The sequence below is a fragment of the Pseudorca crassidens genome, chromosome 10 (assembly GCF_039906515.1).
Source record: "Pseudorca crassidens isolate mPseCra1 chromosome 10, mPseCra1.hap1, whole genome shotgun sequence".
Classification (NCBI taxonomy): domain Eukaryota; kingdom Metazoa; phylum Chordata; class Mammalia; order Artiodactyla; family Delphinidae; genus Pseudorca; species Pseudorca crassidens.
In genome coordinates, this window is record NC_090305.1 from 22,607,984 (window position 1) to 22,626,531 (window position 18,548).

An 18,548-nucleotide genomic window follows, 5' to 3' on the forward strand; every position below is an offset into this window, starting at 1 on the left:
GAATTCTCCAAAAAGACATAACAATCTTTACTGTGAATGCACCTAACAACAGAGGGTCAAACGATGTGAGGCAAAAACTGATAGAATTGATAAGAGAAATAGATGAATCCACTCTTTTAGTTGGAGACTTCAACATCCCTCTCTCAGAAATGGACAGAGCAAGCAGGCAGAAAATCAGTAAGGACATAATTGAACTCAAAACACTATCAATCAACTGGATATAATCAATATCTATAGACTACTTCAGCCAACAACGGAAAAATACATAGTCTTCTCAAGCTCACATTAAATATTCACAAAGATAGACCACATTCTGGGCCATAATACACACCTTAACAAAATTTTTTTTATAAATTTATTTTATTTCTGGCTGCGTTGGGTTTTCCTTGCTGTGCGTGGGTTTTCTCTAGTTGCAGCAAGTGGGGGTTACTCTTTGTTGTGTTGTGCAGGCTTCCCCTTGTGGTGGCTTCTCTTGTTGCAGAGCACGGGCTCTAAGCACACAAGCTTCAATAGTTGTGGCTCACGTTCTCTAGAGTGCAGGCTCAGTAGTTGTGGCGCACGGACTTACTTCCTTCTCGGCATGTGGGATGTTCCCAGACCAGGGATCGAACGCGTGTCCCCTGCAGTGGCAGGCGGATTCTTAACCACTGCACCACCAGGGAAGTCCCCACCTTAACAAATTTAGAATATTAGAAGTCATACAGAGCCTAACCAAGATGGAGGAGTAGAAGGATGTGCTCTCACTCACACTTGTGAGAACACCACAATCACAACTAGCTGCTGGACAATCACTGACAGGAAGACACTGGAACTCACCAAAAAAGATATCCCACATCCAAAGACAAAGGAGAAGCCACAATAAGATGGTAGGAGGGGCACAATCACAGCAAAATCAAATCCCATAACCTCTGGGTGGGTGACTTACAGACTGGAGAACACTTATACCACAGAAATCCACCCACTGGAGTGAAGGTTCTGAGCCCCACCTCAGGCTTCCCGACCTGGAGTTCCAGCAACGGGAGGAGGAATTCCTAGAGAAACAGACTTTGAAGGCTAGTGGGATTTGATTGCAGGACTTTGACAGGACTGGGTAAACAGAGACTCCACTCTTGGAGGGCACACACAAAGTAGTGTGCACATCGGGACCCAGGAGAAGGAGCAGTGAACCCAGAGGAGACTGAACCAGACCTACCTGCTAGTGTTGGAGGGCCTCCTGCAGAGGCGGGGGGTGGTTGTGGCTCACCGTGGGGACAAGAACACTGGCAGCAGAAGTTCTGGGAAGTACTCCTTGGCGTGCGCCCTCCCAGAGTCTGCCATTAGCCCTACCAAAGAGCCCAGGTAGTCTCCAGTGTTGGGTTGCCTCAGGCCAAACAACTAACAGGGAGGGAACCCAGCCCCATCCATCAGCAGTCAAGCGGATTAAAGTTTTACTGAGCTCTGCTCACCAGAGCAACACCCAGCTCTACCCACCACCACTCCCTCCCATCAGGAAACCTGCACAAGCCTCTTAGATAGCCTCATCCACCAGAGGGCAGACAGCAGAAACAAGAAGAACTACAGTCCTGCAGCCTGTGGAACAAAAACCACATTCACAGAAAGATAGACAAGATGAAAAGGCAGAGGGCTATGTACCAGATGAAGGAACAAGATAAAACCCCAGAAAAACAACTAAATGAAGTAGAGATAGGCAACCTTCCAGAAAAAGAATTCAGAATAATGATAGTGAAGATGATCCAGGACCTCAGAAAAAGAATGGAGGCAAAGATCAAGAAGATGCAAGAAATGTTTAACAAAGACATAGAAGATTTAAAGAACAACAAAAAGAGATGAACAATACAATAACTGAAATGAAAACTACACTAGAAGGAATCAATAGCAGAATAACTGAGGTGGAAGAACAGGTAAGTGATCTGGAAGACAGAATGGTGGAATTCACTGCCACAGAACAGAATAAAGAAAAAAGAATGCAAAGACATGAAGACAGCCTAAGAATATTCTGGGACAACATTAAACGCAACAACATTCGCATTATATGGGTCCCAGAAGGAGAAGAGAGAAAGAAAGAACCCAAGAAAATATTTGAAGAGATTATAGTCAAAAACTTCCCTAACATGGGAAAAGACAGAGCCACCCAAGTCCAGGAAGCGCAGCGAGTCCCATATAGGATAAACCCAAGGAGAAATATGCCGATACACATAGTAATCAAACGGGCAAAAATTAAAGACAAAGAAAAATTATTGAAAGCAGCAAGGAAAAAACGACAAATAACATACAAGGGAACTCCGATAATGTTAACAGCTGATTTCTCAGCAGAAACTCTACAAGTCAGAAGGGAGTGGCATGATATATGTAAAGTGATGAAAGGGAAGAACCTACAACCAAGATTACTCTACCCGGCAATGATCTCATTCAGATTCAATGGAGAAATCAAAAGCTTTACAGACAAGCAAAACCTAAGAGAATTCAGCACCACCAACCAGCTCTGCAACAAATGCTAAGGGAAGTTCCCTAAGTGGGAAACACAAGAGAAGAAAAGGACTGACAAAAACAAACCCAAAACAATTAAAAAATGGTCATAGGAACATACAAATCAATAATGACCTTAAACGTGAATGGATTAAATGCTCCAACCAAAAGACACAGACTTGCTGAATGGATACAAAAACAAGACCCACATATATGCCGTCTACAAGAGACCCACTTGAGACCTAGGGAGACATACAGACTGAGAGTGAGGGGATGAAAAAAAAATATTCCATGCAAATGGAAATCAAAGGAAAGCTGGAGTAACAATATTCATATCAGATAAAATAGACTTTAAAATAAAGGATGTTACAAGAGACAAGGAAGGACACTACACAATGATCAAGGGATCAATCCAAGAAGAAGATGTAACAATTATAAATATATATGCACCCAACATAGGAGCACCTCAATAAATAAGGCAACTGCTAACAGCGGTAAGAGAGGAAATCGAGAGTAACACAATAATAGTAGGGGACTTTAACATCTCACTTACACCAATGGACATATCATCCAAAATGAAAATAAATAAGGAAACAAAAGCTTTAAATGACACAATACACCAGATAGATTTACTTGATATTTATAGGACATTCCATCTAAAAACAGCAGGTTACACTTTCTTCTCAAGTGCTCATGGAACATTCTCCAGGATAGATCACATCTTGGGTCACAAATTAAGCCTCAGTAAATTTAACAAAATTGAAATCATATCAAGCATCTTTTCTGACCACAACGCTATGAGATTAAATCAATGTGATACACCATATTAACAAATTAAAGAATAAAAACCGTATGATCATCTCAATAGATGCAGAAAAACTTTTTGACAAAATTCAACACCCATCTATGAGATAAACTCTCCAGAAAGTGGGCATACAGGGAACCTACCTCAACATAATAAAGACCATATACGACAAACCCACAGGAAACATCATTCTCAATGGTGAAAAACTGAAAGCATTTCCTCTAAGATCAGGAACAAGACAAGGATGTCCACTCTCACCACTATTATTCAACATAGTTTTGGAAGTCCTAGCCTCGGCAATCAGAGAAGAAAAAGAAATAAAAGGAATACAAATTGGAAAAGAAGAAGTAAAACTGTCACTGTTTGCTGATGACAGGATACTATACATAGAGAATCCTAAAGATGCCACCAGAAAACTACTAGAGCTAATCAATGAATTTGGTAAAGTTACAGGATACAAAATTCATGCACAGAAATCTCTTGCATTCCTATACACTAGTGATCAAAAATCTGAAAGAGAAATTAAGGAAACACTCCCATTTACCATTGCAACAAAAAGAATAAAATACCTTGGAATAAACCTACCTAGAGAGACAAAAGACCTGTATGCAGAAAACTATAAGACACTGATGAAAGAAATTAAAGATGATGCTAATGGGTGGAGAGATATACCATGTTCTTGGATTGGAAGAATCAATATTTTGAAAATGACTATACTACCCAAAGCAATCTACAGATTCAATGCAATCCCTACCAAATTACCAATGGCATTCTTTACGGAACTAGAACAAAACATCTTAAAATTTGTATGGAGACACAAAAGACCCCCAATAGCGATAGCAGTCTTGAGGAGAAAAAACGGAGCTGGAGGAATCAGACTCCCAGACTTCAGACTATACTACAAAGCTACAGTAATCAAGACAATATGGTACTGGCACAAAAACAGAAAAATAGATAAATGGAACAAAATAGAAAGCCCAGAGGTAAGCTTGAGGGAGAAGATATGGGGATATATGTATATAGCTGATTCACTTTGTTATACAGCAGAAACTAACACACCATTGCAAAGCAATTATACTCCAATAAAGATGTTAAAAAGAAAAATGGGGCTGGGACAGCTGGACATGCACATGCAAAAAAAACACAATAAGCAAAAAAACGAATCTAGATGCAGACCTTACACCCTTCACAAAAATTAAATCAAAATGGACCACAGACCTAAAGGTAAAATGCAAAAGTGTAAAACACCTAGAAGTAACATAGGAGGAAACCTAGATTACCTAGAGTATGGCAGTGACTTTTTAGACAAAACACCAAAGACACAATCCATAAAAGAAACAAGTGATAAGCTGGACTTCACTGAAATTAAATATATCTGCTCACAGAAAGGCAATGTCAAGAGAAAGACAAGACACAGACTGGGAGAAAAATAGGTAGTATTTTACCTATTTTAGTAGGCAGAAAATAGAGGTGTTTTAGGGTAGTGAAACACTGTCTGATACTATAATAATGGACACATGTTCCTATACATTTGTCCAAACCCACAGAATGTAGAGTTCCAAGAGTGAGTCATAATATAAACTATGGACTGTGGGTGATGATGATGTGTCAGTGTAGGTCCATCAGTTGTAAAAAACGCACCAGTCTGCAGGGGACATTGATAATGGGGCATGCTATGCATGTATGGGGGCAGGGAGTATATGGGAAATCTCTGTATATCCCCCTCAATCTTGCTGTGCACTTAAAACTACTCTACAAAAATAAAGTCTTAATAATATGTGAACGAGTGTTATCTAAATACCCAACATCACAGAAAAGTCTGCCTTCTTGTGAGAGGACTCTTTCACTTACAAGTTAACAAAACTGGAATGAATCTAGCTTTGGCAAAAGAGGTTTAACATGTTGATTTACCGGGGAAGGCCAGGGGTGAGGCCAATTAGAGACATGAATGGACCCAGAGACTCAAACTTGTCATCAGACCTCAATTTCTCTTCTCTTTCACTGTTCCTGGGGAAGACAGACAATATGATCTCTAACCCCCTCACATTACCCACTTTCAAAACTTTAGCAGAAAGATAAACATCTTTCTCACATTGAGCATACATAAAGTACTGGAGAGGAAAGACTACCCTTGACCAGTCCCTGTTGCTAGGTGGATGTGGTACAACATGGTAACCTGACTTGTCAGGCCTGAGTCATGTGATTTCCTCATCCCTCGGTTCATTACATTTCCTAAGTCATTTAAGGTCATGCTGATTATTAAACCATGTAACTATTAAACAAAATGACTTTTGCAAATTCTCAGAAACATAAGAAAATAAGTGAGAACATTAACTATTAGAACTGCTAGGTGTCCTTTTATTTCCTCTCCTTTATATTTCTACCTAGCCTTTTGCCTCGTCCATTCCACAAATTACCTAGAAGACTGGGCTACCTTTCTGGCATCATAATTTTGTCCTGTATTCCTGTGGGATGAATACAAAATCCCTTGGACCTCAGCTCTGATCTCTGCACTCCTGGCTACAGCCTTGTGAGATGCCACACTTTCAGGTGGTTACCAGAGTCCCCCTTGTGGTGAGCACACTTCTAAGATGTGATTCCCATCTCCTGGCGTTCATGCACTTGTGTAATTCCCACCTTTGGAGTATAAGCTGGACCTAGTGACTCATTTGTAATAAAGAGAATACAGTGAAGTGATAGAATTTTATGATCACCAGGGCATAGGATATGAGGGACCGGAGGTCAACTATCCAAAAGTCAGCTGTTCAAACCAGTTGGGGGAAGCACACACTCCTCATGGAATCTGAGGCGGAATGACCCTGCACTCCTTTTCTACCTGAGGGGTTAATCCTCTAGATTTCCACCTCCACAATCCCTGTCATCAGACAGGGTGATGAGGAGGTGACCAGCAGTGATTCTGGTCCTAGGTAGGATGAGCAGGAGGTCTGGTCCGCAAGGAGGACAGGAAGTGAAGAAACAAGGACTGCCAAATCTAACACCCGGTGACCCAAACACTTCCCTAGGCCAGATCCCATGGCTAGAAAGATGAGGAGGGTAACAATCTCCAATCTCCCTGTGCTGCCCTCTCTGGCCCAGTTCTCCCTTTCTCTAACTCACAGTAATGTCCGAAGAGCCCACAGAGGTGACACGAAATATATCTCTGCTCATCTCCAGAACAGACCACCATGGCCACACACTCCTGGGAAGTCCTATTCTCTCGATATGTATTAATTCAGTATGTGCAGCAGAAACCCAAATAACAGTGGTCTCACAGGATGGAAGCTAGTGTGTGGCTCCCATGACAGTGAGGCAGGCAGTTCCAGGGCTGCTAGGGTGGCTCTGCACCACGAGGATGTCCAAGCATCCAGGTCTCCTTGATCTTTGTTTTCTGCTGTGCCTGGGATGTTGCCCTTATCAGCACGACCCAACATACCTAAGACCATGTCATTGGTCCATGAGCAACCAAGGAAAGCAGGAGAGAAGGGAAAGTCTCATTGTGTATCTCCATCAGAGCTCCTGGGTGACCAAGTGCATCGGCAATGAGCAGTAATAGTTTGAAAGGAATCTTTTTCTGAGCAGTAAGTTTCAATAGTGAGCTGAAAACATTTAGTCCACCATGTTGTAAACAGATGTGCTCTCATCTAGGCTTTGTTGTTCTATTTACAGGTCACAGGCAGAGTAGATTTAGCATAAACCTCAAAGGGCCTGGGATTTGAGGAATGGAAAATACGCACTGGCTTCAAATTTAAGTCACCAGCTGCATTAGCCCCTAACAAGAGAGTCAGCCTGGCCTTTGAAGTTTTGAAGCCAGGCATTGACTTCTCCTCTCTAGCTATGGAAGTCCTAGATGGCATCTTCTTCCAATAGAAGGCTGTTTCATCTATACAGAAAATTTGTTATTTTGTGTGGCCGGCTTCATTAATGGTCTTAGCTAGACCTTCTGGATAACCTGCTGCAGCTTCTACATCAGCACGTGCTGCTTCACCTCGCATTTTCATGTTACAGAGGCGGCTTCTTTCAACCTCATGAACCAACCTCTGCTAGCTTCAAACTATTCTTCTGCAGCTTCCTCACCTTCTCGGCCTTCATAGAATTTAAGAGAGTTAGGGCCTTGCTGTGGTTTAGAATTTGGCTGAAGAAAATGTTGTGGTGGGTTTGATCTTCTATTCAGAGTTTTCATTTCAGTTATTGTATTGCTCATCTCTATTCGTTGTTCTTTAATTCTTCTATGTCTTTGTTAAACATTTCTTGCATCTTCTCAATCTTTGCCTCCATTCTTTTTCTGAGGTCCTGGATCATCTTCACTATCAGTATTCTTAGTTCTTTTTCTGGAAGGTTCCCTATCTCCATTTCATTTAGTTGTTTTTCTGGGGTTTTATCGTGTTCCTTAATCTGGTACATAGCCCTCTGCTTTTTCGTCTTGTCTATCTTTCTGTGAATGTGGTTTTTGTTCAACAGCCTGCAGGATTGTAGTTCTTCTTGTTTCTGCTGTCTGCCCTCTGGTGGATGAGGCTATCTAAGAGGCTTGTGCAGGTTTCCTGATGGGAGGGAGTGGTGGTGGGTAGAGCTGGGTGTTGCTCTGGTGGGCAGAGCTCAGTAAATCTTTAATCCACTTGACTGCTGATGGGTGGGGCTGGGTTCCCTCCCTGTTAGTTGTTTGGCCTGAGGTAACCCAACACTGGAGACTACCTGGGCTCTTTGGTAGGGCTAATGGCAGACTCTGGGAGGGCTCATGCCAAGGAGTACTTCCCAGAACTTCTGCCTCCAGTGTTCTTGTCCCCACGGTGAGCCACAGCCACCCCCCGCCTCTGCAGGAGACCCTCCAACACTAGCAGGTAGGTCGGGTTCAGTCTCTTATTGGGTCATTGCTCCTTCCCCCATGTCCTGATGCACACATCACTTTGTGTGTGCCCTCCAAGAGTGGAGTCTGTTTCCCCCAGTCCTGTCGAAGTCCTGCAATCAAATCCTGCTAGCCTTCAAAGTCTGAATCTCTGGGAATTCGTCCTCCCGTTGCCAGACCCCCAGGTTAGGAAGTCTGACGTGGGGCTCAGAACCTTCCCTCTAGTGGGTGGACTTCCTTGGTATAAGTGTTCTTCATTTTGTGAGTCATCTACCCAGCAGTTATGGGATTTGATTTTGCTGTGACTGTGCCCCTCCTACCATCTTATTGTGGCTTCTCCTTTGTCTTTGGATGTAGGATATCTTTTTTGGTGAGTTCCAGTGTCTTCCTGTCGATGATTGTTCAGCAGTTAGCTGTGATTCCAATGCTCTCGCAAGAGGGAGTCTTCCCTTCCTTCCTTCCTTCCTCCCTTTTTCTTTTCTTCCCTTTCTCTTCCTTCCTTCCTCTTCCTTTCCTTCTTCTTTTCCTTTCCTTTCCCGTGAAAGCACTGAGTCCTAACCACTGGACCACCAGGGACTTCCCTTCACCATGCTTTTTTTTTTTTTTGCGGTACTCGGGCCTCTCACTGTTGTGGCCTCTCCCGTTGCGGAGCACAGGCTCCGGATTTGCAGGCTCAGCGGCCATGGCTCACGGGCCCAGCCGCTCCGCGGCATGTGGGATCTTCCCGGAACTGAGGCACGAACCCGCATCCCTGCTTTTTTTTTTTTTAATATTTATTTATTTGGTTTCGCCAGGTCTTAGTTGCAGCAGGCAGGCTCCTTAGTTACAACTCACAGTCTCCTTAGTTGAGGCATATGAACTCTTAGTTGCAGCATGCATGTGGAGTCTAGTTCACTGACCAGGGATCAAACCCGGACCCCCTGCATTGGGAGCACAGAGTCTTAACCACTGCACCACCAGGGAAGTCCCCCACCATGCTTAAAATTCTCCTAGCCTCTACCAACTGCCTGGTTCCAAACCTGCTATTCCATTTGTAGGTCTTTGTTATAGCAATATCCCACTTTCAGGTACTAAAATACATATTACATTTCTACTAATGCGTAACAATATTACCATCAATTCAATGGCTAAAACCATAAACATTTATTGTCTTGCAGGCTTTGTGGGGCAGGAATCTGGGCACAGATTAGTGGGTCCTCTGCTTAGGGTCTCACAAGCCTGCAATCAAGGTATTGGCCATCTCAAGACTTGACAAGAGAAGGATCTGCTTTCAAGCTCCCAAACTGTTGGCAGAATTCAATTCCATGTGGCTATAGGAAGAAGGGCTTCAGCTTGTTGCTGACTGCTGACCAGAGGCCACCCCAGCTCCAAGAAGCAGCCCTCAGTTACTTTCCATGTTCCTCCCAACATGGCTGCTTGCTTCATCAAAGCCACTAAAGAAAGCCTCTTTCTAAGATAGAAGTGACAATCCTATGTAATGTAATCACATAAGTGATATCCCATAACCCTAGCCATAGTCCATTGGTCAAGAGCCTCAAGTGTAAGTTATCACACAAATGAATGAGCACCAGGAGGCAGGGACTATAGGGGTTACCTTAGAATCTATCTGCCACAATCTTGTACTGTATTATCTGGCTGAATTAATTTATTCATTCCAGTAATCTGTGTGTTTGGGAGAGTACCTTAGGGTTTTCAAAATGCAGGATCACATTATTTTCAAATAAAGATAGCGTTATTTCTTCCTTTCCAATGTAGACGTCTTTTTTTTTTTTTCTTCTAATTGCACTAGCTATAACCTCTAGTACAATGCTTATAGAAATGGTGGCAGCAGACATACCTTGTTCTCAATCTTGGGGGAAAGCATTCATTCTTTCACCATTAAGATGTTAGGTTTTTTCATAAATGCTCTTTATCAGGTTAAAGAAGTTCTCTCTGTGGCAGACAAACTCTAAGATCACCCTTAACGATCCTCATCTTCTAATATTTACGCCCTTTTATTATAACCCTCCCCTCGACTGTCTCTGGGACCTTTGACTTACTTCTAACGGAGAGAATATGGCAAAAGTGATGGGATGTCATGCCTATGATCACATTGCTACAGAGTCTGTTTTGCTAGTAGACTTTGTTGAGACACTCTCCTGTGCTGGCTTTGAAGCAGCAGCCATGTTGAGGCTCCCATGTGACAAGGAGCTCAGGGTGGCTACTAGGAGCTGAGGGCAACCTCCAGCCAACAACCAGCAAGAAGTCAAGTCCCTCAGTCTTATAACCACAGGGAACTGAATTCTACTGACGTCCTTAGTGAGTGTGGAAGTGGATCATACAGTCAATCCTCCAGTTAAGAACACAACTGACACCTTAATACAGCCTTGCAGAGAACCCAGCTGAGGCATACTTGGAGTCCTGACCCACAGAAACTGTGAGATAATAAATGTGCGTTGATTTGGGGGCTAGGTTTGTGGTCACTTATTATATAGCACAGAAAACTAAGTACGTTTAATCCATTCACATTTAATATTATTTTTTATCTGAGTGGATTTGTTTACCTTTTTTTTCATTTTTTTATGTATCTCACGTCTTTTTGTTCCTCTGTTCCTTCCTTATTGTCTTTTATTAAGTAGATATTTTGCTAGGAGCCATATAAATTATTTTGTTCATTTCTAAGTGTAATTCTGAACTATAGTGGTTTCTTTCGGAATTACAATCTCTACCTTATCACAGTATACTTTGGATAAATACTAATTTAATTCCAGTAAGCACAGAAACGTTGCTCTGATATAGTTTTGTTATAACTCCTCTCCTTCGTGTTATTACTGTCATATATATTACATCTACATATATTACAAAGCTATATTTATAACATAGCATCATACTGATTTATATAATTTTCTTTTAAAGAAGTTGAGAAAAGAGAAAAAACATACTTGAGCCTTTCATTTTAAACCCTGTACTTAGCATTTCCAGTACTCTTCCTCTTGTGGATTCAAATTACCATTTTTGTCATTTCCTTACTCCAAAAGAGTTCCATTCCCTCCTCCATCCTTTGTCCAATTATTCACATGAATATATATTACATCTGAAAATGTTGGAAGCCCAATGCAATAAATTTATTATTGCTTTATATAATTTAAGTCAGATAAGATAAAAATACATTTATAATGTTTTTCATAATTATGTTCATATTACCTTTCTTGGTGCTCTTTTTTTCATGTGGATTGGGGTTATTGTCTGGTGTCATTTCTTCTCAGCCTAAAGAACTTAACTATAGTATTTCTTGTAAAACAGATCTGCTAGCAATAAATCCTCTCAGTGTCTTTGGGAATGTTTTTATCTTCAGTTTCAAATCATAGTTTTGCTAGATACAGGATTCTTTGTTAACAGGTTATTTGGTGGTTTCTGTGTTTTTGTTTAGCTTTATTTTGCTTTTCATTTTGAATGTATCAATGCTTTCTGGCCTCTATTGTTTCTGATGAGAAGTTAGCTGTTATTCTTATTGTGTGTGGGTGTGTGTTTAATATGTAATGAGCTTTTTCTCCTACTGCTTGCAAATTTTTCTCCTTTCTTTTGTTCACAATCTTTTGACCATAATGTGTCTTGGTGTGTGTGGATCATCTTACATCTCTTGAGTGTATAGATTCAAGTTTCTCATCAAATGTGGAAAGTTTTAAGCCTTTATTTCTTTATTTTTTCTGCTTTTTCTCTTTCCTCCTTTGCTGAGACTCCTATTATGCATATGTTGGTACTAATGTTGTCCCACAGTATCTGAGGCTCTGTTCATATTTTTTTATTCTTATTTCTTCCAATTCTTCATACCAGATAAACTCTATTGAACTATCTTCAAATTCTTTCTTCTGCCCGCTCAATTCTGCTATTGAGTCCTTCTACTGAACAGGTTTTATTTTGTTTTTTTGGGGTTTTTTGCTTTGTATGTGTATTTTTTAAATTTTTTAAAAGATTTTGTTTTAGAAAAGTTTTAGATTTTCAACAAAATTGAGAGGAAGGTACAGAGATTTTCCATATACCCTCTGCCCCACACTTACACAGTCTCCCCCATTATCAACACCACTCACCAGAATGGTACATTTTTTACCAAGGATGAACCTACATTGACACATCATAATCATGAAGTCCATAGTTTTCCTTAGTGTTCACTCTTGGAGTTGTACATACTATGGTTTGAACAAATGTATGACATATATTCATTATTATTATAGCATACAAAGCATTTTCATTGCCCTAAAAATCCTCTGTGTTCTGCCTATTTATCTCCCTACCCCATCCCACCCCACCCCACCAGTTACCACTAGGTTTTCTTGTCTCTATAGTTTTGCCTTTTCCATATGTCATATAGCTGGAATCAACCTTGCATCATTTATATTCCCGCCTAGTTCTCCCCCAGTACATGCTGGATATTTTAAACAAAATTATAGATATATCATTTCATCTGTATTTTTTTTTTTTTTTTTTTTTTTTTTTTTTTTTGCTGTACGCAGGCCTCTCACTGTCGTGGCCTCTCCCGTTGCGGACCACAGGCTCCGGACGCGCAGGCTCAGCGGCCATGGCTCACGGGCCTAGCCGCTCCGCGGCACGAGGGATCTTCCTGGACCGAGGCACGAACCCATGTCCCCTGCATCAGCAGGCGGACTCTCAACCACTGAGCCACCAGGGAAGCCCCATCTGTAATATTTTTAATGTATCCCTAAAATTAATTTTATAAATTTCATAATTACAATATCATTTCTAAAAATAATAATTCTTGGGCTTCCCTGGTGGCGCAGTGGTTGAGAGTCCACCTGCCGACTCAGGGGACACGGGTTCGTGCCCTGGTCCGGGAAGATCCCACATGCCGTGGAGCGGCTGGGCCCGTGAGCCATGGCTGCTGATACTGTGCGTCCGGAGCCTGTGCTCCGCAACGGGAGAGGCCACAACAGTGAGAGGCCTGCGTACCATAAAAAAAATAAATAAGTAAATAAAAATAACAATTCTTAACATCATCAAATATCCAGTACATGTTCACACTTCCCTAATTATATTTTTTTCTTAAAAACTGAGGTGTTTAAACCAGGATTCAAAGAGATGTACTCACTGATTTTGGTTGCTATGTCTCCTAACTTACTGACCCTTTTTGGTTTTTTCTCTTGAAATTTATTTGGTTAGAAATCAGCCTTCACTTCTACCACAGCTTACCTACAGCTTCCTGTTTCCTGCCCTTTGAGGTCACAAAACTACTTCTCAGTTAAGATACTGACATTTTCTTGGAAACTCCTTTCTCTTAAGTTTATTTAGTACCTTCAATAACTCTTTCTCCTCATAGTGAGATTTCAATAGAAAAACACATCCCTACATAAGAGGGTCTATAACCCACTGTCCTAACCTTATTAACTCACTCTAGTGTTATTCTATTATCTTTATGATGCAAGAAGCAGAACTGTCTGAAAATAACACCGGGAGCTCATGCTGGGTAGCCTGAATAATAAGCTAATTAGAACCTGGGGTTCCTTCTTCTCCCAGCAAGTGGGGCTGCAAGAAATCATCATCCAGTTGGATCAGTGGTGTTTTTAACACTTGGCAAAGGAGTCTATAATTTGCCATGGGCCCCCAGGCCTCCAGTTATTGGGCAGTTGGCATTTCCATACATCAGAATATATTATCTATTACTGCATAACAAATTACCCCAAACAAGAGGATCTCACAGCATCTCACAGTTTCTGTGGGTCAGCAATCCAAGCACAGCATAAGCTGGGTCATCTATTTCAGGGTGCCTACAAGGCTGCAATCAAGGTGTTGGCAAGAGTGGGGCTCATAAAAAGAAATGAAATTGAGTTATTTGTAGTGAGGTGGATGGACCTAGACAGAGTGAAGTCAGAAAGAGAAAAACAAATACTGTATGCTAACATATATATATGGAATCTTAAAAAAAAAAAATGGTTCTGAAGAACCTAGGGGCAGGACAGGAAAAAAAGACACAGACATAGAGAATGGACTTGAAGACACGGGGAGGGGGAAGGGTAAGCTGGAACGAAGTGAGAGAGTGGCATGGACATATATACACTACCAAATGTAAAATAGCTAGTGGGAAGCAGCTGCATAGCACAGGGAGATCAGCTCGGTGCTTTGTGACCACCTAGAGGGGTGGGATAGGGAGGGTGGGAGGGAGATGCAAGAGGGAGGAGATATGGGGATATATGTATATGTATAGCTGATTCACTTTGTTATAAAGCAGAAACTAACACACCATTGTAAAGCAATTATACTCCAATAAAGATGTTAAAAAAAAAAAGAAATGCAGATGATGTCCAAATAAAACTTTCTTTTCACTTCAAAGTTTGATTCACCTTATCTTGGGAATGTGAGGAGGGTGTTGAGGAAGAGTCTGTTAGAGGTTCATGGGAGAGGCAGGTGGGGGAGGGCAGGGGGAAGAGGTGGTGGGGACAAAGGGAGAGACTGAGCAGACTGGACGGTATCCAACAGTGCTCTGAGACTGAGGGAGCACCATGAGTGGTGTCAGGTGCCATAGAGAAGACTAAGGAAAGGCCTCTGAGGACCACTGGAAGACAGTGTAAATTAAGTGGCGAGAAGAAGTGGGACTGCAGAAGTCAAAAAAAGATGAGAATTTGTTTTCTGACAGGAAAGTAGGATTTATTGGTGGGCATGAGTAAGAAGGGGACAGCGTCAAAACTCTAAAGAGTGCAGGGCCCACCATTTGTCCAGGGGCAACAATTAGGGATGCATCTGACCGCACAGCCATCCAGGATGAGCCACTTTTCTGCCACCATGTTTTCAAATTCATCCCCGTTAAACTTAGTAAATCCCCACTTCTTGGAGATGTAGCTCTTCTGGCAGCCAGGGAACTTGAACTTGGCCCTGCAGAGGGCCTCAATCACATGCTCCTTGTTCTGTAGCTTGGTGTGGATGGACATTATGATTTGGCCAATGTGGACCCTGGCCACTGTGCCCTGGGGCTTTCCAAAGACGCCGCACATACCTGTCTGGAGCCTAGATTGGGGGCAGCATGCCAGTCATGAATGTCCACTGGAAAGGGCTGTCTCCAAGGTCCCTTAGGGCAACCCATTCAGGCAACAGGCTGCACACACTACTGAGGAGGCTGCTGTTTGCAACCACTGCACGCTGGGCCCCCATGGGGAAAGATGAGAATTGAGGAAAGTAAAATAAATGCAGACCACTTCTCTCACTGCAGCAAAGGGAAGATTGTTGCTACATAGGTCAGCAGGGCCAATAAAGGCTTTGTTAAATTCTGATTTGAAAGCAAAAAAGAGGAAGCACTATAAAGACTGATAAAAGAAAAAAGACTATGAAAACAATAACTCTAAAGGAGTTATGAAAAAAATAAAAAAATAAAGGAATTATGATCAAGACTACAGTTAGTTTGGAACTGGCTATATCTCTGGAGAAACATTTTGGAATTAGCTGTCTCTTTTCCCAGCTATGACCTCGGATTCCTGAAGGGACTATGTCTTGTTCACTGGTATCCATGGGACCTAGCACAATGCCTAACACAGCCTCTCAATAAAAGTTTGTTTCTGATGGACTCTTCCTTCAATATTTGAGGAGTACATGCTTAATGAGTGTCCTCAGTGGTCCATGGCCCACATCTATTGCAAAGAGAAAGAGTAATTTCCATGAGCAGTTTGCAAAGATCTTGGCTTCCCTAGAAAGTGCTCAGTTTGACAAACAAGAAGGATCACTTTGCTCCTTTCACCAGCCAAAACGAAGACTGTAGAAAGCTGTTTTAAACTTTCTCTCCTTACATTTGAATGGGATCACATATGGAGTCCCCCATATACCTAAGTGCACAAAGATGCAGTGTCTATTTCTCTACAAGTGGTCTGTTCTTCCTCACAAATCTCCCACCTATAAAGTTAGGACAGCCCACTGAACAAGATCATAAACAGACTTGTAAGCCATTCCAGAGAGATTTAGGTCTTACCCAATCAGTGAAGGATAAAAGTCACCATCAAGGATGACTGAGTAGGGGAATACTACAGAGTTCTGAGTCAGAAATATCACCGAGGAGGCAGTACAGAGGAAAGACTGGGAGTGAGGCAAGGGAGTGAGACCAAATGCTCAGATAAAGGTAGGGAGTCAGTTGCCACAGTATAAGGAAGGGCCTGAAATAGGACAGTCAAAGTGGAAAAGGAAGGAGGGGACAGCTAAGATGTTTAGAAATGTCAGAAACTGGCAATTAATTAAATGGGAGGGATACAGGAGAGGAATTACAACATAATTAACAAAGCAGTGAAGCATTGGATATCAACAGCAAAGAAAATGCCCTTTAAAAAGAAAAAAGAAAGAAAGGAAAAAAAAATTTCATTCCAGTAGTTTCACATCCTAAGGGTCAGGATCTCCACCTGGAATCTTTCTGTGGTGCTCTATGAGAACAGGGAGAGGACTTTAGAGGCTATCACTTTTGGGTCACTTCCTAAGCAGTGGAATTCTTAGGATGGGAGGGAGGACATTCTAGCTCCTCAGGGATTCACTGAAGTGAATGAGGGCATGATCAGTGACAACACTGTGTTGCTCCCAGGGCAGACAAAGGTCTGAGTGTGAGAGATACAGAGCTCCTGAAGTCTCTCTGACAGATAAACCCATCAGCCTCTGGAACCTAGCTAATCCTTCTCCAGTCCTAATCTCCTTAATCCTAAATCTGAGCTCAGTTATGCCAGCACCTCTAGAGTAAATCATAAGGTCTGAGACCTCAGCAACAAGAGAAGCAGAGCTGGACTCACTGAGGCAGCCAAAAGAAAGAGGGAGAGATGGAGAAATGCAAAATAACAGAAGATCTGACTCTACCACCTGGGTAGTGCCTTTCATTCTCCTGTGTTTTCCAGTAAGTCATTAGCAGATCATCTGCCATCTTCTTTTTCTTCAAGAACCAATCAAAACTCAAATTTGCATTTGGGAAACACAAACTTTCAGGAAGCCCAGAGACATCTTTTCAGGACCATGGAGAGCAGAAGGCGGTCGCTCCTGAGGAAACGTTCCATCTCAACATGAAGATGAGGGAAAGAAAGAATAAAGGGTAGTCATCAACGGAGAGCATTCAGGTGAGGTAGAAAGACTTGGAATATAAAATCCAAAAGGGCCCTATAGAACACCTAGTCTGAACTCCTCATAGGAGGGATACTCTTGAGCCAGAAAAGGAAGTTCTTCATACCTTCATTATAGCCAACAGTTCTCTTCAGCGACTTCTCTTAAAAGGAATCTATAGGGAATTGAGACTTTTTCAATTTCCTTGGAAGAAATGCATACAAAAAGAACCTTTGGTTGATGGTCCTAAAAAGCGCATTACAAACAAGAACTGAAATACTGATACCATAAAGGTAAAGAATCTCACCTAGGTAGGATAACACAAGAGCTGCCAACTCAAGGTTAGTCCTTGGGTCTCCTGACACCCGTGCAGTGTTTTCTTCTTTATAGTTGTTGAGTGGTTAAGGATTTAGATTCTCCTCTGGCTCTGCCATACACCAGCTGTGTGACCTCAGGCAAATTACTCATTCATTCCAAGCCTTGATTTCCTTCTTTGAGCTAAGGCTTCCTGTGTGTCAGACACTGTGAAGCAATGGGAAAACAAAGACAATTTCTGCTCTCAAGTAGTTCCTAGTCCAGTGGAGGACAGATATAAAAACATCAATAGGAGCTTCCCTGGTGGCGCAGTGGTTGAGAGTCCGCCTGCCGATGCAGGGGACAGGGGTTCATGCCCCGGTCCGGGAGGATCCCACATGCCGTGGAGCGACTGGGCCTGTCAGCCATGGCCGCTGAGCCTGCGTGTCCGGAGCCTGTGCTCCACAGCGGGAGAGGCCACGGCAGCGAGAGGCCCGTGTACCGCAAAAAAAAAAAAAAAAAAAAAAAATCAATAGTTCAAGAACACTATAAAAGTACAGAAGTTTTGCAAAGAAAATATTAACAACTTGGAGGTGGGAGCAAGATTAGGAGGAATCCAGGAAAACAAAGGCATCAAGCTGTGAAATAGGGCACTAGATTTAGGGAACTACAAATAACAATAACTTAGTTCTGATGGATGATAATTTGGCAGTGGGAAGAGCTGAAGTAATAAAACCTTCCACATACTAATGTTGTGGAAGTCAAAGGAGACAAAGCACTATATAGATAAATATTAGCTATGTATTATGCCAACAGCTACCCCTATGAGAAAAAGATTCCTTAATTCAACAAACATTTATAGAATACCTACTACATACTCACTGTACTAGGAGCAGCCACTTCTCCTTTTGATCCCCTCCCTAAAACAGAGCCAGCTTGAGAATCAAGAAAACCAAATTCTGCAATCTTTCCTGGAGGTAAAAGTGCCTCTTCTATGCATATCAAGTAAGGGCAGTGGAGGACAGCTTGACAATCCCATGATTCCTCTACTGAAGTGCCACTTAGATAAGCACATCTTGCACTTGTGTTATTTGAAAA

General features: G+C 42.0%; 1 long non-coding RNA gene and 1 pseudogene across 1 annotated transcript in view; both read right to left on the reverse strand.

Moving 5' to 3' along the window:
• Nucleotides 1-341: 341 nt before the first annotated feature.
• The window catches only part of LOC137231800 (uncharacterized), a 31,292-nt gene continuing 13,085 nt past the window's right edge, over nucleotides 342-18,548 (reverse strand). Inside the window, exon 3 of the long non-coding RNA XR_010946733.1 lies at nucleotides 342-671. This is a non-coding gene — a long non-coding RNA (uncharacterized lncRNA). The remainder of the gene's footprint in view (nucleotides 672-18,548) is intronic.
• LOC137233176 (small nucleolar RNA SNORA70) lies at nucleotides 15,149-15,306 on the reverse strand (annotated as a pseudogene).